The sequence below is a fragment of the Scyliorhinus canicula genome, chromosome 18 (assembly GCF_902713615.1).
Source record: "Scyliorhinus canicula chromosome 18, sScyCan1.1, whole genome shotgun sequence".
NCBI lineage: Eukaryota > Metazoa > Chordata > Chondrichthyes > Carcharhiniformes > Scyliorhinidae > Scyliorhinus > Scyliorhinus canicula.
The window spans coordinates 19,018,397-19,041,425 of NC_052163.1; positions in this window are offsets into that span (position 1 = coordinate 19,018,397).

A 23,029-nucleotide genomic window follows, 5' to 3' on the forward strand; every position below is an offset into this window, starting at 1 on the left:
ATAATTCAATACATGTACATATCTGGTTTAATACAATTAAGAAAATACAGAGGGAAATGCCCAGGTGCATAAAAATGGATCACAGATTCAACTCTATGCAAAATTGAATGGGGCTCCAGATGTGAATATTATACATTCAGCCCAAGGTGCAAGGAGACAACGTTAAACAACTACAGTTCAGAATTATTTTCTTAAATCGCAGTTGATATTTACCATACTCATTAAAATAAACAATTCATGCAAAGTTAAGGCAGAAATTTTTCCTTTCCCCTCCTGATGGACCATCACTGAAAGAAACCATTACTGTGAGTGGCAGCTGGCGAGTGAGTACTAGCAGGCATGGATTACTATTGAGACCGTAACTATGACACGGATCCAGCAGGGAAAAGATGGAGGGAACCAAGAACAAACTGGAAGTGATAGGGAAAAACTGGGGAGTTTGAAGGCCATTGTCTTCCACGTTAATATGGATGCCTCGTGCCGCACAATTGTACATTCCATTGCAAAGTATTTCTTGTTACATTATAGGGTAGGTGCCGAGAAAATGTTTCCAGTTGAGGAGAAGCTAGATAAGGGACCACAAAGATATGATAATCACGAATACATCCAATAGGGAGTTCAGGAGAAACTTCTTTACCCAGAGGGTGGTTAGAACTTGCCATCATGAGGAGTAATTGAGGTAACTAGTGTAGATTTTCTGTTCTTTATTCTCTCTTGGATTGTGGGCATCGTTGGCAAGGTCAGCAAATGTTGTCCATCCTTAATTGCCCTTGAGTGGCTCACCAGACCAATTTCGAACGACAGTTGAGAGTCGGCCACATTGCTGTGGGTCATAGTCACAGAGTAATAGAGGTTTACAGCATGGAAACAGGCCCTTCGGCCCAACTTGTCCATGCCGCCCAGTTTTTACCAGCAGGCTTGTCCCAATATCCCACATTTGGCCCATATCGCTCTGTACCCATCTTTCCCAGATAACTGTCTAAATGCTTTTTAAATACAAAATTGTACCCTCTGGAGACCATGTAAGGGTGGAAGATTTCCTTCTCTGAAGGACATGAGTGAACCAGATGGGTTTTACAACAATTGATGATAGTTTCATTGTCACCATTAATGTGACTAGCTTGCTATTCCAGATTCATTCATTGAAATTAAATTCCACAACCTGAAATGGTGGGATTTGAACTCATATCCCCAGACCATTAGTCCAGTGACACTACCACTATACCACCCTGGCCGCCCCAGTCAAACGGGAAGATATGGGAAAGCTAGATAAGCACATGAGAGAGAAAGGACGATATAGTTAGGTGAAGTGGAGGTTCAGTTGGGCTGAATGACCTGTTTCCTTGCTGTATAATAATAATCTTTATTGTTTGTCACAAGTAGGCTTACATTAACACCTCAATGAAGTTACTATGAAAAGTCGCCAGTTGCCACATTCCGGGGCCTGTTCGGGTACACTGAGGGAGAATTCAGAATGTCCAATTCACCTAACAAACACGACTTTCGGGCCTTATGGGAGGAAACCGGAGCACCCGGAGGAAACCCACGCAGACACGGGGAGAATGTGCAGACTCCGCACAGACAGTGACCCAAGCGGGAATCGAACCTGAGTCCCTGGTGCTGTGAAGCAACAGTGCTAACCATTGTGCTGCCGTTACGCCCCTGTGCTACCAAGCTGCCGATGTGCGACCATGCTGCATTATTACATGATTCAATTAAATATTTTAGAATGCAGCTGCCCACTTCCTTTGACGTTCATCAATGTTACACGGATTGGCTAATGCTCAGCATGGGAGGTTGCCTGGAAACTGCGACTTGGAAGCGAGTTCCTGTCAGCCTACAGACAATAGAGCTTGTTGTGTCAAGATGCTGCAACCAATATCTCAAGGTCCCTAGCTGAACAGCAAGGAAATGAAAAAAAAAAAGGCACATGTATGTTTCGAAGAAATAATTTGGTACACGGCTTGTTAAAATATCAATTCAGTTTCTGATTTAAAGCCTGGCTTCTGGCATGTGACACTGCATTCCTTCATGTCAGCAGGGATGACAGACTTCAGAATCTCCATGCAGTCTGCACACTCTGCCACTTCCCAACTTCTTCCTGTACGAACTTGCTGAGTGGCGGCTGCTCCGGGTCACTGGAGTCAAAGGTTGTTTAGGTTTTGTCGGTAAGGTTAATTACTCGGCCCTGATCATTTTTCATTTACAAGTTATTTTAATTTTATTTCAGTAATCTAGAACGATACCATCTTGAGTAGGCAGAGTTCAACTGATCAGTCAGTTTTAGTCAAATATAAGTGACCTAAAGCAACCCAGATGTACTGTGTGTACATACTTGTCTTGTATCATTATGGCTGTACTGCTTGAGTCTCATTTAAGACCAACACTCCAAGCCACACAGCAATATATATATATGGCAAGTTTTAGTCATTTTTATTAATGTTAAGTGAGCGGCAGTGGACAATTGTCAGGCTTGCTTATCTCACTCCTTGTACCTTCCATTGGCTGTGGTCTGTAAACAACCCACGATGGGTCGGAGAATAGCGGGAGGGCCTTCCCGACATTTTTCCCGCCCTCCCGCTATTCTCCCCCCCCCCCCCCCCCCATGGCCGCCCCACAACACGAATTGCTGCTCACCGTTTTTTACGGCGAACAGCGATTCTCCCCAGGCCGATGGGCCGAGTTCCCAAGCCTTTACGGCCGTTTTCACGAACGCAAACACACCTGCTCTCACCGTTCGTGAAAACGGCTGCAAAGTGCCGCCCCGGACAACCATGGCACCGATTGGCACGGCCACACCACGGCCGTGCCAAGGGTGGCATGGGCCTGCGATCGGTGAGCACCGATCACGGGCAGCGGGTCCGATACCCGCGCACTATTTGTTCCTCCGCCGCCCCGCAGGATCAGTCCGCGGGGTGGCTGAGGGGCAATATGGCCCGCGCATGCGCGGGTTTGACGCATATGCGTGATGATGTCATCCGCGCATGCGCGGGTTGGAGCCGTCTAACCCGCGCATGCGCGGCTGACGTCATCGTGCGCATCAGCCGCCGTGACACTTGGCGGGCGGGCTTAGTGACGGTCGCTAAGCCCGCGATGCCGTGCTTCTTGGGGCCGCGCTGTTAGCCCCGCCCGGGGGGGAGAATCGGGTCCCGGGAGGGGACATGGAGGCTGCCGTGAAACACGGCCAGTTTCACGGCAGCCTTTACGACTCTCCGCATTTGCGGAGAATCGCGCCCCATGTTTATCCACTTGTGCGTTTCACTTTAAAAAGAATCACCATTCACAATTAGTAATCATACAAAACTCATTTCTGCATATGTATTTCATGGAAACAGCTATGCATGTAAATTAGCAGCTAATAAATTACAGTGGATGCTGGAACCTGGAGCAAAAACAGAAAATACTGGAAAATCTCAGCAGGTCCGACAACCTCTGTGGAGAGAGAAGGGAGCTAACGTGTCGAGTCTGGATGACTATTTATCTTCCAAACTTGACTCGTTAGCTACCTTTTCTCTCCCACATGTGCTGTCAGATCTGCTGAGGTTGTCAGGTGTGTGAAAGGAAATGTGCCAAGGTTAGACCTCGTAGAAGTGTCTCTGAACGTTAAAGAGTCCTATAGAGAGACAGGGTATCCCTTTGGATGTGATCCCAGGAAAACCTGGAGATGTCAGATGCCCTTTGGGGGAGGTAAGGTGCATCTTGAGAGAAGAAAGGTGCCCCTTGGGATTGTTAAAATTAACAGGAATATGCATAAAAAGTGTATAAACCCATTGAGCACGATTCAGCAGACTTGAGTTAAAATCCACTGAATGCCGCCTTTAGCGGGTATCACTCAGCCTGTGCCCAGAAACATGGCCCTACTCAATGGCACTTGCCTTTTTTATCGCCTCGGGGTTATGCTATCCGCCGATGCTGCACTTGGAGGGAATCTGTGCTGGCGAGTTTCAGGAAATACCCCTTGCAGATCATCATGCCATTTTAGAAAGCTGGCCTTGACGTCCCCCTCATCCCCCACTCCCCCAATCTTGGGGAGGTCCCCCTCAATCTGGTAAGGCCTCCTGCAGGCCCGATCCCTGGCAGAGTCAACCTGGCATCCAGGCATCGTGGCACTCTGGCAGTTCCCCTGCCAGCCTGTCAGTGCCACTTGAGCACCCTTGCAGTGCTAGAATACGAGAGGGAGAGCCAGGGTGCCATGCTGCCCTACCACCGACTACCAGGAGGGGTCTTCAATGGCGTGGAAGACCACCCCAGATGCCGTTATGCCTGGTCGATATTTGTGTGGGCTAAATGGTGCCCTGCTGAGATCATAGAATTTACAGTGCAGAAGGAGACCATTCGGCCCATCGAGTCCGCACCGGCTCTTGGAAAGAGCAGCCTACCCAAGCCCACACCCCCACCCTATCCCCATAACCCAGTAACCCCACCCAACACTAAGGGCAATTTTGGACACTAAGGGCAATTTATCATGGCCAATCCACCTAACCTGCATATCTTTGGACTGTGGGAGGAAACCGGAGCACCCGGAGGAAACCCATGCACACACGGGGAGGATGTGCAGACTCCACACAGACAGTGACCCAAGCCAGAATCGAACCTGGGACCCTGGAGCTGTGAAGCAATTGTGCTATCCACAATGCTACCGTGCTGCCCCTGAGATCTCTCAGGTGTGGCCATATGGCTCATTTAAGTACACTGATCTGGATCACACCCAGTGAGGGTGAGATCCAGATCGTGGCCTCTCATGAAATCCTGTTGAATTTTCCCAGACATTTTTGAGCATTGTGCATCTGGTGAGAGACCTCTTGCAATATTCAACGGGCTCGTCTTGACACTAAGCAAGGAGGCTGCTGAATCATGCCCATTAACTGTCAAGCTCATTGGAACTGTCAAAATGAACTGTCAGAAGCAACTGTCAAAAGCGTGAAAATGAACTGGTAAAGGCAACTTTCAAGCTAACAAGGCATGTAAAACTCTTGCCCTGCAAATCTTTAAGGCGAAAAGCTATCTGGAGTGTTTAAAAATGCTTGGTATTTCACGCTGTCTGTTGACAGAAGTCTGAGGGTGATTATTATTGGAGGAGTGCTGCATGGCTTATTTCACAACCTTCCATTATCACAGTGGGCTGCCTTCTGTTTCACAGCTTGACTAACAGCACCAAGAGGTAGACTATTTGAAGTGGGACTATGCATTATAACATTTTTCTTTATAAAGAATTAAACACTTGACTGAAATGTTTAGTTTTAGAAAAAGTTAAAGGAACATAGTTTTTATGAATGAGTGGTTCTTTATAGTCTGCAATAGACACTTGGAACATTATTTTATTGAATCTCGACATGGGTCCTGTGGACTGCCCATGATGGATATTGAGTGTGTTGGCATGGCAGGTGTGAGGGCAGAGAGTGATTGGTGGGACATGGATTGGCAAGAATTGGCACTAAATAGCATAGAGGTTGTAACGGGCGTTGTGTGGTTGGTAAAGGGCATAGGCTGGCATGGACGATATAAATTGCCATGGGGGGTGGATAGAGAGCATAAGTTGGCATGGGTGGACATGGGTTTCTATGGAGGGATGAGAAGATGTGAGGGTTCAAGGCTGTTTTTGTTTGCTTTAAATTAATTCTTGGACACAATGCTGGAGCACAGAGGAAGCCCACTTCCACACAGTAGTCTCTGCACTCATTCTGGGGGCAGTGGGCCTGCTTCCCAGAGAACTCTGCCACACCAGAATGAAAATCTTAACTTCCAGGACACATTTTTTCCCCAGTTTGGGTTTGCAGTGCTGGGAAATCGCCCAACCCTTTGCTCCTGACCAGGCCTTTGTATTTTGGTCACCTTACTTAAATTGGAAGCTGTTCCTAGGATGAAAGGGTTGTCCAATGAGGAAAGGATGAGCAGGTTGCACCTTTTACTCATTGGAGTTTGGAAGAATGAGATGTGATCAAGACCAACAACGTCTGTGCTTTGTACGGAAGCTAAAGAAATTTAGCATGTCTGCATCGACTCTCACAAACTTCTACAGATGTGCGATAGAGAGGATCCTATCCAGCTGCATCACAGCTTGGTATGACAACTGTTCGGTCCAAGATCGCAAGAAACTGCAGATTGTGGTGAACTAAGCCCAACGCATCACACAAACTTGCCACCCCCCACATTGATTCTGTATACACCTCCCGCTCCCGCTTTGCCTTCTTCCAGACCCTTCCATCAGGCAGAAGGTACAGAAGCTTGAAGACCCGCACATCCAGGCATAGGAACAGCTTCCTCCCGACAGCAACAAGACTCCTCAACGACTCCCCCTCGGACTGATCTGTTCCCTGTAAGAACACTATTCACAACGCCCTATGCTGCTCTTGCTCATGTATTTGCTTTCTTTGGCCCCTTGTTCCACACTGTAACCAATCACTGTTTGTCGATGTTCCATTTGTCAATGTTCTCTGTTGATTATTCTTTTTGTCCACTATGTACGTAGTGTGTACGTTCCCTCGGCCGCAGAAAAATACTTTCCACTGTACTTCGGTACATGTGACAATAAATCAAATCAAAATCAAATCAAAATCTTATTGAAACATCCTAAAGGGCCTAAAAATTATTGATTCTGAGAAGATGTTTCCTCTTGTAGGGGAATCAAGATGTTGGGGCCACAGTTTAAAAATAAGGGGTGTCCCACTTAAAGACGGAGATGAGGAGGAATTTCTCCTCACAGAGGGATGTTAAGCTTTGGAATTCTTTTCCACGGAGAGTCAGGGAGGCTGGTTCATTGTATTTATTCAGGGCGGAGTGGGGCAGTTCTTTGATTGAGAAGGGTGTCAAGGATTATGGGGAACAGGCAGAAAAGTGGAGTTAAGGCCACAATCAGATCAGCCAAGACCTTATTGAATGGTGGATCAAGCTCAAGAGGCCAATTCCTGCTCCTATTCTTGTGGCCTCATAAAAAAAATTCATCAAGGTGGCGAAGGAGATAAAGTATAAGAGTTTGAAGATGAATTCCAATAGAATAAGCTGAGGTCTGGTATCGGAGATGGAATTAATGTGAGTGAGGATTGGAGCGAGTGGGGGCTGTAGAGTCAGAAGACGTGGGATGAGATGAAAAGCTGGAGAAGGTAGGAGATGTATGTTGTGCTGAGATTCTAGAATGATTCGCGGAAGAGATTGAAACTTTCCAATTCAATTCCCTGGGAAATGGGGAGCCAGAGGTCAGTAGGAATGGAACTGATGGGCGAAGGCAGCTTACAGCTGAGCAGGTATTGGCGTGGTGGAGTTTTGGATAACTTTATGTTTACAGGGAACGGAGCTGATGAAGATAGGAGGAGAACTTGAAGAACTGAAATCTTGGGACGATGAGGGCATGATAAAATTTTAGGGAGGTGCTGAAGTTAGCAACAGAGGAGGGAGGAAGCAAAGTTGATCAGTAGTATACTGGGATTCAATGTTTAGTTCTGGACCAAACAGGATGATACGTTTGTACGCAAACAGATTCTGCCAGAATAAGCAATGCAGAACAGAACAACAGAGTGTTGGAGCAGGCAGAAATAGCTCCAATTTTCCTCGTATTCAGTTATGGGATGGATGTTTTTTTAAATTCATTTTCGATATGTGGGCATTGCTGGCTAGGGATTTATTGCCCATCCCTAACTGCCCATGAGAAGGTAAGGGTGACCTGCCTTCCTGAATCGCTGCAGTTCCTGCAGTGTAGGTACACCCACTGTGCTGTTAGGGAGGGAGTTCCAGGACATTGGGCCAGCGATGGTGAAGGAACACCAATATATTTCCAAGTCAGGATGGTGAGTGCCTTGGAAGTGAACTTACAGGTGGAGGTGTTCCGATACAACTGCTGCCCTTGTCCTTCGAGGTGACAGTGGTTGGTGGTTTGGAAGCTGCTGCCTAAGGAGCCTTGGTGAGTTCCTGCAAACGCATACTGCCATTTGAATAAGGGTTTGGAGAAAAGGTAATTGTCAGGCCTTGGACAAGAAGATGATGTACCATCAATTCGACTCAAGACACATGTAGGATCCGAACTGTGGCTTTAATCTGCTAGTTGTTAGCCCGGTGGTTGACTACAGAGAATGGACGACCGCCGGGAACTCTGGGTACTTATACCCCGCCTCGGAGGCGGGGCCTACTTGCCTCTCGACCAATTGGAGAGCAGTCACATGACTAGTCCCAACCAATCGGACGAGAGGCACATGACCAGCCAGAGCCAATGGAAGCCAGTGCTCTGCACCAATGGCAGTGCTCATATCCATACCACCACAGAAGAGGAGGTTAGAGACGATTGAACAGTAGTTGAAATGAACAGATGAGTCAGTGGTAGACGTTTTGAAGCAGAGTAGATGTAAATGGTGTTTAAAGGAGGTGGGATAGTCCTTGGGGGGAACCTTCAATAATATCAGTGTTCACGTGAGCCAGGAAAGCTAGCTGAGTGATAAAGAGCTGGATGAAGAATGAATCAAGACGTCAGGCGGCGAGACTCATGGAACAGATTAGCTTGTTGTTGGGAGGGATGTGTGCTCCTACTGATGTTGACCACGCCCAGCCATTGGGAATGGGCCGAATGGATGATTGAAATGGTGGTGACATGCTTTCCCCTCCATTCCCACCACTATATCTGCTGAGTTTTTAGGATTTAATAGTAATCTTATTGTCACAAGTAGGCTTCAATGAAGTGACTGTGAAAAGCCCCTAGTCGACACATTCCGGCGCCTGTTCGGGGAGGCCGGTACGGGAATTGAACCCACGCTGCTGCCTTGTTCTGCATTACAAGCCAGCTATTTAGCCCAGTGTGCTAAACCAGCATAATAATAAGAACTTTGATGTGATTTTTACCAGCAAAGGCCAAGAGTACCACATAGTTTATGGACTGAAAGAGGCCCAGAAAGCTTTGTCGCATTAATTCGTTCAGGCCTTTCTTGAACACCACCAGGGAATGGTTGTGTGGATCTTTTCTCTCTCCCTAGAGAACAATAGCCTCCAGACCTATCCCATTACCTTGTGCCAGTGGCCTCCTGCCATCCAACATCCCACTCCTGTTCACCAGCCAGGTAGTAGTGCCCACCTCATTCTCACAGAAACCTCCATAATGGTCTGAGGCCTGGGTGTGAATATTTTCTCACACTGAGGAGTGAAGTGGACAGTTTGTCACCAGCCTTTCAGAATTATAATTAGCACTCCTTAGGAAATCTCTGTGATCGTACTTAAATTTAATTAAAGCTTTTAGATTTATTTGAGACCGGATAGACTGACCAAAGCTCAGGGGCAATTACGAATGGGCAATAAATGTTGGCCTGTAGCCAATGATGCCCACATCCTGTGAAAGAATATTAAAAAAGCTTCTTTCTTTAATAACTGCTAAAAACAGCAAGCAAAAGACTACCTAGAATGCTGAAGATTTTTCTCAATGAATGGTTGGACTTTCTCCCTGACAGCACGGTAGCATTGTGGATAGCACAATCGCTTAACAGCTCCAGGGTCCCAGGTTCGATTCCGGCTTGGGTCACTGTCTGTGTGGAGTCTGCACATCCTCTCCGTGTGTGCGTGGGTTTCCTCCGGGTGCTCCGATTTCCTCCCACAGTCCAAAGATGTGCAGGTTAGGTGGATTGGCCATGATAAATTGCCCTTAGTGTCCAAAATTGCCCTTAGTGTTGGGTGGGGTTACTGGGTTATGGGGATAGCGTGGAGGTGTTAACCTTGGGTAGGGTGCTCTTTCCAGGAGCCGGTGCAGACTCGATGGGCCGAATGGCCTCCTTCTACACTGTAAATTCTATGATTAATATGGATGGATAACTCTTTTGCCAAGCAAACTGTGGACTTTAATGTTTAGAAACCAGTGTCTTTAATTTTTGCTTTATGTTGGTTAGCGCTGCCCAACAGATTTGGGTAAATTGCTTGGTGATTAATACATTTAATAAGAACTTAGGAAAAGAGCAGGAGGCAGGCCATTCAGCCCATCAGGCCTACTTCCCCTTTGAAGCTGATTATTGCTGATCTTGACGCCTCTGCCAACATCAGTTCTTCATCAATTTATGCTTGATTCTTGGTTTTCAGTCAGGAGAAGTATGCAGCCACTTGATATCGGCGTGTCTATGTGATAACTGGACGCCTACTTGGATCACGTTGACATGCTTTCGGACTGAAGGCTGTCCATGCAAAACCTGTCAGTTTCTCTAATAGAAAGGACGGCTGTCAGACAATGTGGCAACCTATGTTTGGACAAGAACATACAAACATGCATATGCGCACACAGACATGCATTCAAACACAAGCATACGAATTAGGAGCAGGAATAGACAATTCAGCCTCTTGTGCTTGCTCCGCCAGTTGTTAAGACCATGGCTGTTCTGAATGTGGCCTCAACTCTACTTTCCTGTCTACCCTTTACTACACCCTTCTACTCCCTTGCTAATCAAGATGGTTTGGTGGTTAGGTGGGTTAGGTGGGTTAGGTGGATTGGCCATGCTAAATTGCCCGTAGTGTCCTAATAAAAGTAAGGTTAAGGGGGGGTTGTTGGGTTACGGGTATAGGGTGGATACGTGGGTTTGAGTAGGGTGATCATGACTCGGCACAACATTGAGGGTCGAAGGGCCTGTTCTGTGCTGTACTGTTCTATGTTCTATGTTCTATGTTTGTTGTCCCTCATCACAGGAAACCTTACATTATGACATCTTTGCTGATCAGTTATGTCATCAGGCTAGGCTTTGTACATCTGTAATGGAGGTACAAGAGATTCTCGTGACCTCCAAAGGATTCACTTGCTACTGGCAAAAGTCTGCTTTGCACATCATGCAAACACTCCAGGTGATTGACAGGTCGGCACCGGGCCTTCAATTATTTATTGTTTCAAAAAATACACGATTTGACTTTCAACATTGCATCTATCATCTGAAATGTCAGGATATTTAAATACTGAATTTAAAAAATGTATGTTTTGGAAACGAGTCAGGGTGTATAAAGCACATCAGCATACTGCTCTGAAAGATAGCAAACAGAACAGCTCTCTTTTAACACTTTAAGGATTGGATGTTTCTTGAAGCAAGTAAATGTGGGTACTGTAGACTGCGAACTAAGGAGCCCAAATCTGCACGGCTGTAGTTATTCAGGTTTTCCGAAAGTTCCAACTTCTCTACGTGATAGTACCTGGTGTAAACGCTGCATTCAACTTCGCCATACCGCTGGGCATGTTATCAGATATGCAAAAGGAATGCAACAGAAAGTGTAATCAAGCCCAGCTGTTTAACCTGATGCAGACATACTTCCTGCGATTCTGGTTTTCTATCTGCTTCTAATGCACGGTGCGTGCAGCAGGCAGTAATTTGTTAAGTCTCTTGCGCATCCTGCTAAAGGGACAAGATGCCACTTCAACAGGATATGGGATCAAATTCAGTTTACATCATTGCTGGCAGATCTAAACAGATTTGATTTGCCAATTAAAAAGGGGGAAAAAAAGCTTCCTCCGTTATTCACTCGAGGGAAGTGATTCAGGTCACAATCGTGAACTAACGAGCAACGTAAAACAAAAGGATACCAGCTTTGTTGCTGGGGCGAGGGACAGCAAACAATCCAGGGCTGGTTTACTCGTGAATTAACTAGAATACACTTCATCAGGGATGCAGGAAACTCCGCATTCCACTGTTCCCAGCACTGACGTTCCCGTTGTCCTGTAGTGAATGATGAGTAATAATACAGAATGTTCAACTCTTATGCCAAATGCTTTATGTCTAAAAGAAGCTGATGCGCCATCAAATGCAGCTCTTGTAATAGAAAAGAGGATGCGATTTTTACCAAAAAAATAGTGCATCAAGTCAAGTTCTAATTGTCCAGTGGGTGAGTGAGGCACTCTCAATTACCACACGAAAGTTAGGTCAGTAATCAAAGGCTTTAATAAGCAGTGAACAATGGCAGCCTCCATGAGAAGTGTGCTCACAAAATGGAGTCTCATCTTAAGTACTATTTCCCAGGGGGCGTAGCCAGAGGCGGAGTCCCCCAGGGTTCCAAGCCTCTTAAAGGGGCAATGTATTCCGATCATCACAAGCCTCTTAAAGGGGCAAGGTATTCCGATCATCACAGTGAGTCATCAAGTTAGTGTTACACATTCAGCAACTGCTGGTGAGTAAGTTGTACATAGTTTGCACATGTATAAATCAATTTGTAAAAACTCCCAAGTGTGAATCTTACTCTTGTCATCAAACTTGCTGATCTTCTTTCCAAACTCAAAAGAAGCATTGTGAAGAAATTGCGTACCTCACTCACCGAGCATTGTTCATGAGTTCTGCATCTCACATGTTTGGGAAAGATCACGCCTGTATTCAGCATCCTCCTGTGAACTCTACGTTACACTTATTATAGAGTACAAAATTAAACATTACTCTTTTGGCACAGAATCTCACACAGCATCACAGCCTCCTGGTAGTGTGGCCACAATGACTTGATAGTGACAATGAAGTCAGCACCTTGGCTGTTTTAAGCTCTACCTTGGGATCGATAAACCATTATTTTCAGTCCACGTCACCTCTTAAGATCTAAATGAGAATGAATTGGATTTAATGCAGATTAAAGGCAGTGTTTTGAGGAATCCTCTGTACAATGGTTAGCACCAATGCTTCACAGCACTAGGTTCGATTCCTGGCTTGGGTCTCTGTCTGTACGGAGTCTGCATGTTCTCCCCGTGTCTGTGTGGGTTTCCTCCGGGTACTCCGGTTTCCTCCCACAAGTCCCGAAAGATGTTCTTGTTCGGTGAATTGGGTATTCTGAATTCTCCCTCAGTGTACCTGAACAGGCGCTGGAGTGTGGCGACTGGGGGATCTTCACAGTAACTTCATTGCAGTGTTAACGTAAGGTTACTTGTGACACTAATAAAGATTATTATTGTTACAAATCAGTACGGAAAATCCAAATAAGCTATCTATCTGCCTGTGCTGGCTTAATAGAATCATAAAAGGAGGCCCACTGAGTAGGTACCAACCCTCTGAGATAGTACCCTATCCAGGCTGACTCCCCTGCCCCATCCCTGTAACCCCACCCAATCTGCACATCTGGGGACACTGAGGGGCAATTTAGCGTGGCCAAACCACCTAACCTGCATATCTCCTGCCCCTTCCACATGGACTGTGGGAGGAAACCAGAGAGCCCAGAGGAAACCCATCTGCACATGGGGAGAAAGTGCAAACTCCACACAGACAGTCACCCAAAGCTGAAATCGAACACGGGTCCCTGGAGCTGTGAGGCAGCAGCACTAAGCACTGCCCCACCGTGCTGCCCCGTTGAAAGAAGAGTGAAATATGGGTGTCAAAGGGCAGCAAAACTCTCACCAATAAAATAAAGCACAATACAAATAAGAAAAATATAATATTATTTTTTTTCTCAACTGATTTACAGGGCGTTGTGGGCAAATTAAATTGCAAACTAAAAGTGATGCTAGCCCTTTAATTGAACAAAACGTTAGCTGATAAAAACATATCAGCTTGGGCAGCACACCTCTCAATTTTAAGCAGTCCATGTCCCTCCACTTTGAGCCTTTTAGACCCCTTATGTGTTTCCGATATTCTGCTGCATTAATGCAGATGCCTAACATCTGTTACCTATTTGTGAGAATAACGAACCCCAAGCTAGACGAGTGAAAGGTAAATGGCAGGGTCTTGTTTAATTTGTGAAGAAAAAGGGAGGGGAGCAAAATAATCCGTCTCTCCTCTGGGATTGTCTGCTACCTTCACTTCAAATTCTAATAATTTCCATCTCCTTGTTTATCCAAACACTGGTCGAGAAAGACAAGCTGAAAAAACCTGTGCACCCTGCGAACAGAAATTCAACTGTGCTCATGTAATAGAGGAGTCTGTCTGTCAGCCTGATCAGTGCTGTTTCGGATGCACACGTGGTGAGGACACCACATTTCATTCTTCTGTGCCACAAGTTCTTTCGATCAATTTGAATGATTGGCACAGATAAGAATTTCTGCGTTTTGAGATGAGAGAGGAAAAAATGAAAATCGCTTATTGTCACGAGTAGGCTTCAATGAAGTTACTGTGAAAAGCCCCTAGTCGCCACATTCCGGCGCCTGTCCGGGGAGGCTGGTACGGGAATCGAACCGTGCTGCTGGCCTGCTTTGTCTGCTTTAAAAGCCAGCGATTTAGCTCAGTGAGAATGCTGAGGCAATAGTTTCTTATTAAACGCATTGACAATATTGCTTCATTTGTCAGAAAGCAAGACCTGAATATCACGCTTCCCCCACCGGCGGATGTTTAGGCAGGAGAAGAGTGTGAAATGGAAGGAACGGGCTTCCCTCTGTGTTCCCATCTGCCCCAAGCTCACAGTGATTTGACGCTGGGCCAATTGGCTACTTTAGGATTGTTTCCTGTCCGGGCTCAACCTTTAGGCTGGTGGGAGTATGTCCTTGGCATGGGGAAGACCAAAATGATTGGGCTTATGCCTCGGGTGGGAAGTTGGGGGACATGCCCATCAAAACCCCCCTCCGTGTGACTTTGGATTCCAACCCCGCCACTTTTTCTTAAGGTCTGTTGACCGCTGAACCTCCCTCTCACTCCATCCGACACTGGCCTCTCCCACAATACCCAAATTGCCCACTTTACACCCCCACAGGCCTCTTTACCCTCCCCAACCCTGGACCCTGAAACTTAACTTGCCGTCCAGTCCCAGGACTTCAGTTCAGAAATGTTCAAGCTCTTCCCCTTCTGACCACTGCAGCGGCTGCTTCTGTAAGGACCAGAGAGCAGCTGGCCCACCAGATTGACTGCCAGCTCTTTAAGGCAGGAATTCCTCACAAATGAGGGGCAGAAGTCCATAAAATGGCTGCGAGCAGGCAGTCAGTGGGCATGCGTTGTTCCCGCCAACCCCTCCCCCCAGCTCTTTGGATGGCGGGACGGAAAAACTCCCCCCATCCAAAATACTCAGGCCATGATTCAATTATAACATCTTAAATCATCCATCACACCCCTCGAGGCAAAATCTGTCCTTGCTGACAACCTCACAGTGAAGCTGTCCGGGAATGGTGTCCTGCCAGTCAGCGTTGCAGTGAAGCTGTCTGAGAATGGGACCAGGAGAAGGCTTTTGACAGAATATCGCACATCTACATGATGGATGTGCTCTCCAAAATGGGGTTTGGGGAGGCAATTTGCAATTGGAACAAACTGCTTTACACAAACATCTACAGCGCAGTCTCAATCAATGGGTGGGAATCAGAAAATTTCCAGATCAAATCTGGAGTCAGGCAGGGCTGCCCGCTCTCCTTGGCCCTGTTTGTGTGCTGCATAGAACCTTTTGTCGAGTCCATCAGGAAGGATCCGGGTATAAGAGGAGTGACGATCCCAGGCAGCGGACGCGTGCAAGTCAAGGCCTCCCTGTACATGGACGACGTCGCCGTCTTCTGCTTGGATCCCGCATCTGTACGCAGGCACTTGAATGCCTGCGACCAGTTTGAACTGGCCTCGTGAGCCAAGGTAAACCGCGGCAAGAGCCAGGCCATGTTCTTTGGTAACTGGGCCGACCGGTCCTTTTTCCCCTTCACGGTCAGATCAGATTACCTGAAGGTGCTGAGGATATGGTTCGGAGCGGCTGGGGCGTGCACCAAAAACTGGGAGGAGCACATCGCCAAGGTAAGGCAGAAACTGGGCTGGTGGGAGCAACGCTCCCTCTCCATTGCAGGCAAAACCTCGGTAATCAGGTGTGAGGTACTTTTGGTGTTATTGTACGTAGCGCAGGTCTGGCCCATTACCCGACCCTACGCCGCAGCAGTCACCCGGGCCATCTTCAAATTCATCTGGAGATCAAAGATGGACCGTGTCCGAAGGGACACCATGTACAAACCTCTGGATAAAGGAGGGAGGAACCTACCCAACGCCTCCCTCATCCTGATGGCCACCTTTGTGTGCAGCTGCATCAAGCTGTGTGTGGACCCCTGGTATGCAAACACCAAGTGTCACTACATACTGAGGTTCTACCTGTCCCTGGTGTTATGAAGGATGGGCCTGGCCTCATTGCCGCGGAACATTCCAAGTAGTTGGACCGTCCCGTACCGCCTGTCCCTCATGGAAACATTTCTGAAGGAAAACACCTTTGACCACAAGGCAATGAAGCAGTGGTCAGCACGTAATGTCCTTGAGGCCCTCAGGGAAAAGGAGACTGTGGAAGATGTTGGATGGTTCCCTGAGCAGACTGTCAGAGCCATCTGGCAGAACGCCTCATCACCAGAACTTTCAAACAAGCACCAAGACCTAGCTTGGCTGGTGGTGAGAAGGGCCCTCCCCGTCAGATTCTTCATGTACACCCGAAGGCTCAGCACCGTCGCACACTGCCCTCGGAGTGGCTGTGGGGGAAATGAGACGGTCACCCACCTCCTTGTGGAATGTGCCTTTGCAAAGAAGGTCTGGAGAGAGATGCAGTGGGATTTGTCAAGGTTCATCCCGAGCAGCTCGGTGACACAGGACTCTGCGCTCTACGGACAGTTTCCGGGGACACACACCAAAACAAACATCAACTGCTGCTGGAAGGTCATCAACTCGGTGAAAGATGCTCTTTGGTCTGCCCAAAACCTGCTGATCTTCCAGTGCAAAGAATTGTCCTCGACCGAGTGTTGCAGACTGGCACATTCCAAGGTCCAGGACTACGTGCTGAGGGACACACTCAAGCTTGGGGCAGCTGTCGCCAAGGCGCAATGGGGAAAGACCACTGTGTAAGGTCTTACCAGCAAATGTACACCGAGGGGTGGGTAACAGTATAAAACCCCTCGGTCTGGGTCATTAACACTCCAATGTATAAAAGAAACATGACAATGTAAATATTTAAGAAAGAATTGTAATGTAAAGATTGATATGTGTGTAATGTCATCCCAATTGAATGGAAGAAAGTCAAGTGGATGTGTAACTTTGATGGAAATGTACAGTCATAACAATTCGAAATGTTCTGTAATGTTTATTATAGATTTTATGAATAAAGTATATTTTTTGTGAAACAAAACGCTGTCGGGAAATGGTGTCCTCGCAGTCAACATCACAGTAAAGCAGTCTGGGAACGGTGTCCTCACAGTCAGTGTCACAGTGAAGCTGTCTGGGAACGGTGTCCTCGCAGTCAGCATCACAGTGAAGCAGTCTGGGAATGATGTCTTGCCAGTAAACGTCGCAGTGAAGTAGTCTGGGAATGGTGTCCTCGCAGTCAGCGCCATAGTGAAGTGGTTTGGGAGTGATGCCATTGCAGTCAGCATCGCAGTGAAGTGGTCTGGTAATGGTGTCCTGGAGGTCAGTGTCGCAGTGAAGCAGTCTGGGAGCGGTTTCCTCGCAGTCAGTGTCACAGTGAAGCAGGGCTGTTCGATGGAACAGGGGGCATCCTACACTTGACCTCCAAATGAAATGAAAATCGCTTATTGTCACAAGTAGGCTTCAAATGAAGTTACTGTGTAAAGCCCCTAGTCGCCACATTCCGGTGCCTGTTCGGGGAGGCTGGTACGGGATCCCTGACATCCATCCCTGACATCCCCTGGAATTCCTAGATTCCCTTCTCTGTGCCACTAAATCGTCGAACGTCATGGAATCTAGGCCCATGGAATGTGTTAGGCTCTTTATGACACTGAAAGTGATGGCTCCACAGGTGGTCAAAAGAATCACTGTCTGGTGATCATCTCCAACTATAGCTTTCACATTAAAAAATAACACATACGCTCTGCATTCTGTGTCCAGTCTTCTACATCCGCATCGAAGATGTCGAGTCGGCAAAAGAGCGGTGTGGTGATATGCAGCACTGTAAATACACAAGGTATTAATGTAAATACACGTAGACTAGCTAGACACTAGCTGGAGCACCAGAGACATGACACACAGACATTCAACCAATAGGTCAGTAAGATAGGACACGACCAATGGGCATTCATGACACACACAGAGGCGACACTATGTCAGGAGGGCATTATACCAACCTATATAAAAGGACACAGCACACATGATCTTCCTCTTTCCAGTGGAGACACTCAGTGTGTACACAGGGTTGATTCAATATCACACCCACCACCTGGATTGTAGCAGACTAATTCATCAGTCTGAGTAGCTATAGCAGGATTAACAGGAGAGTCGAATCCAAGTAGGAGAACTGTTAACAGTTTAAATAAATGTGTTAAAGGTATCTCCAAGTCTGAACCTTCCTTTGTCAGAGTGCACATCAAGGAAGCAACTTATGCTACGTCAAGAGCATAACAAAAAACAAGCGGTATTTTCAAAATGGTGTAAACCTTATTCCATCGTGAAGAGAGATGGTTGCGCTACAAACGGTTTGCAGCGCTGACTATAGTTCTGCTTTATTCTCGTCGCCAATTTAGTAGTCACGGAGGGATCCAGAAAGGAGAGTCAGAAACAAGGTTTATTTACTTGAAGAACGTATTTATAAGTAACTGTCCCAGCCCCAGTTGGGATATTCTGGGCCGTTTTTTATGGTACTGAGTTAACCAGTCCACTGATGGGTCTCCGCTCCTCAGCCAGTCACAGCCCAGCTGTCCTCCATGAGGCCCATGAGAGATTACCCCGGTCATCCCTGTGGGTCTCATGGGGGATTACAACAATTAGATTTATAAATAACTCCAAAGAAATTTACTCAGGTCTCGCAGTGAACTGACAACTGTGCAGTAAGGGAAATAAGACTATTTGGGCTAGCCAGAAAATAAATCTGAAAATTTCCATCCCAAACAGACAGATACCTTAACAAACTCCTTAAGGAGCGGAAGAGACCATTATATGGTGGAATCATGTTTCCACTCCCCCACCCCCACTCCCACCTCCTGCCAGCCCTTTGAAAGTAACATACAGTCCAGGAACCATTGAAACCCCAGAAACAATCTCCGGGACGTGAATTTAAATTCCCACCTGCACCATGTCCTGAAAGTCAATCAGTTTGTAAAAAAAATAGTTCAGGAGGCTATGGATCATTTAAACTGAATATAACGTAGTAATAGATAAAGATTGTGAATTGAAGGTTTGCTGGTGTCAAGTTGACCATTGGCACTGAAACCTTCAGAGAGCTCCAAACAAGTGCTGGCGGTGGTTCAGATTTCGAGCGAATTCCTTGATCATTGCTACCATCTCTGGTAAAAGAGCAAATGTTTCACTAGTTTCGCTTCAGGACTGGAGCACAAAGGTCTAGGCTGGCACACGACTGCAGTGCTGAGGAATTGCTGTACTGTCAGAGTGCTGGCTATCAGATCATTTTGAAGAAGTGTACGAGAGTTCTCTTTGGTGTCTTGGCCAACATTCCTCCCTCAATCAACATTGAAAACACAGATTATCGGGACATTACTCTCTGTGGTGGGGGAGAGGGGGGTTCGGTGTGCAAAGATTGGCTGCGTCGTTCCCTACATTACAACATTGACTGTATTTCGTTATGACCAGGTGAGGAAGGGGAGTCAAATGGCTCCCCGCTTTTCCAGGGGAAAGGAGGGAGCCCATTTGGGTCTTTTCTCATCAGTATCTCAGCTGTTTGTCCTCTTGCTGCAGAGAAAGCGGATGTTTAAATGCACAAACACCTGTCGCAAGACTATCGCTCAGTGACTCAAATGTCATCACCAATAATGTGTTCCCCCTCGTAACTTTAATCAGTTCACGCCTGGGAATCCTACTTTCAAAGCGAGGGTTTCAAGTGATTGGATTTAAGGCATTCTCATTATAGCTCAATTAACTCATGTCTGGGGAGCCCTCTGGGCTGGGATCCTATTGCTCACATGATTAGGCTTAACGGTTGCTCTCCACCAGTTGAATATCTAGATGCCTTGCTAATGGGGACAGGATATTAGTTCGTTTATATTCACTAATGGGACAGTGAGTTTTAAAATGCCTCGAGGAGAATGACATTCCTGAAGCTTTTATAAATGGCCTATACTCACCAGTCAAAAGCAACGTATATTTATCTCTAAATGCCAAGATACTCCCTTAACTCGACAATGGATGGGGTTTTTAAACTGTCCAAAGTTACTTCACTCTGTTCCAGAAATGTACTGGTTTCGAATGTGAACATTTGTCATACTCTGGCACTGAAAACCACTAGAAAACCTGATTTTTCAGGATTTTGCTGGGAACAATCTGGTTTCCCAATTCCTAATTTCCCGCTTTTCTGTGCGTTTGACCATGGCTGTCATCTCCTCCCTCTCCTCGTTTGACTGCAAGTTTTGTTAAGGACATCCTTGCCAATTTAGTGAGTACCAAACTGTTAACAAACTGTGATCATAAAAAATCCAACATGACAGGTTTATTTTGAATTTAACAAAGAAAGAGGTTAGCTTTATTATACCTGAACTGTTCCAGGTAAAATAATAAAATCTGCTCTGACATTCACACACACAAGTACACACCCTAAGGTCACAAACATACACACACACGCAAATAAGTTACAAAGCGGGGAAAGATAGGTTGGTCAGTTTAGAGTTCATGATAATAAAAGGAAGATAGAGTCTGCAGTTTGGTGACTAGGTTGACTTCGTGCTGAACATTGGATGTCTTGCAACTTTCTTTTAGTGATTCAAAGATGTAGATGCCTAATTTGGCTGTTCTCCTGGAGACACTTGTGCTGGGTTGAATTAAAATGTCTTTCTGCACCAGGGGCATCCCTGTACAGCCACAGTCAACAAACAGGGTTCAAAGATTGCTGGATGGATAGGAGCGAGAAAGAGGAAGAAGGACCCCACTTGAATCTTGTCTCTCAGTGTCTCAGCTGCTCGTCCTCTTACTGCAGAGAAATGAAAAAATGAAATGAAAATCGCTTATTGTCACAAGTAGGCTTCAATGAAGTTACTGTGAAAAGCCCCTAGTTGCCACATTACGGCGCCTGTCCGGGGAGCTTTAAACACACTGGCGCCTGTCCAGAAGCTTTAAACACACAAAGGGTGGGCTGGTCACAAGACCATCCTCCAACGGTTTAATCATGGTCATCACCAGTGTATCCACCCCCTCCTTACAACAGCAATGGTGGTTTTGTTCAAGTGAATGGGTTTAAGGCATTCCCATTATAGTGCAATGAGGTCATATCTGGAAATCCCCTCTCGGTTAGGGACCTATTGTTGAAGCAATTAGGTTTAACGGGTTGTCTTCAGCAGTTGAATATCTCAGGTGATTGCCTTGATGCCTTATTAAGGATTCATGGTTCACTCATATTCCCCAAATCATTGTTCTTGCTGGATCTCTGCAGACATGCTGGGTTAGATTTTCCAGTTCCATCTGTTGTGTTATGCTTCTTCACGTAGCATAAGCTGCTTCCTTGATGTATACTCTGACAAAGGAAGGTTCAGACTTGGAGATCGATTTAACACATTTATTGAACAGTTAACAATTCTCCTACTTGAGTTTGACTCTCCTGCTGATCTGACTATAGTAACTCAATCTAACTAACCAGTCTGCTCTAATCCATGCGGTGGGTGTGATGCTTCCCTGATCTGCCCCTGTCTCTCTGAGTGTCGCCTATGGAAAGAGAAAGAACATGTGTGCCCTGTCCTTTTATATGGGTAGCCCCCTTATGGAAGTGTCACCTCTGGGTGTGTCTCGACTGCCCATTGGTTGTGTCCTATCTTACTGGCCTATTGGTTGAATGTCGATGTTGAATGTTGAATTGGTTGAATGTCACATCGACGCTAGCACCAAGAAAGCACAACTGCGCCTATACTTCCTCAGGAAACTAAGAAAATTTGGCATGTCCACATTAACCCTTGCCAACTTTTACAGATGCACCATAGAAAGCATCCTATCGGGCTGCATCACAGCCTGGTATGGCAACTGCTCGGCCCAGGACCGCAATGAACTTCAGAGAGTCGTGAATACCACCCAGTCCATCACACGAACCTGCCTCCCTTCCATGGACTCCATCTACACCTCCCACTGCCTGGGGAAAGCGGGCAGCATAATCAAGTATCCCTCCCACCCGGCTTACTCACTTTTCCAACTTCTTCCATCGGGCAGGAGATACAGAAGTCTGAGAACACGCACGAACAGACTCAAAAACAGCTTCTTCCCCACTGTCACCAGACTTCTAAATGACCCTCTTACTGACTGACCTCATTAACACTACACCCTGTATGCTTCAACCGATGCCAATGCTTATGTAGTTACATTGTATATCTTGTGTTGCCCTATTGCACCGATCTCGGGGTGGGTGTGACCGGAAAATCTTGTCAACTGTTTCCATCCCAATGAATTGAAATATGGAATGTAAACTGATGCAAATAGGATTAGTTATCTGTGGATGTGAGCTCCGGTTACCTATCATCTCTGCGTTTAAAAAAAAATCTCTATTTTTAAAAGTTAACGGTTTCAAGTCGATGGTTTAAAATCATTATCTGGCATAAAGCATGGCAACTTCAAAAATACTTCATGGACTGTAAAATACGTTGGGGTGCTGGTGATCATCAAAGCTGCTACAAAAATGCAGATCTTCCTTTGTTATCTAGCTGCAGAGTGCCGGATCCCTGCTTAAATTCACTCGCTTGTCTCATTGGGTGAGTTTCTTTCTGTTGCACCCACTGGCACAAAAGACGGAAAAGTTAATATATTGACATCATCGACTCCATATTTCTGTCACCGTCACTTGTCGACATATATTAACATCTCACCTTCTAAGGTTTCATTGGGGGAAAATAAATAAAGTGAAAATCTCACGGGAATGGCCACTTAATTACCTTTTACTCAGTGCTGGGCCCTCTGGCACATACACAATTACGCACAGAAGATTCAAAATGAGAGAAACGTCTTTTTCTCAAAGTTTCACTTGAGAAAGATGAAACATTGGGTGAATGCTTTATTTCTGAATGTTTTAGACATCCAGTTAACAGCGACTCTTGGAGAGTTGAATGGCTGGAAAGCACTACCTATTGGGATTCATAAGCGTCATTTATTTCCCATGTTGCCAGGGGGGGAGGACCTGTTCGTATTTGTTCAAATTGTGAGGCTGACATTGTGACAAATGGAGGGTTTTAGGAATATTGGATACTAAGTATTGGGCAATTTAAGGGTTGAAAGCCTGGTCTTATAGTGTGTTTGACTGCGGTGGTCATGTTTTGTTTCAAGAA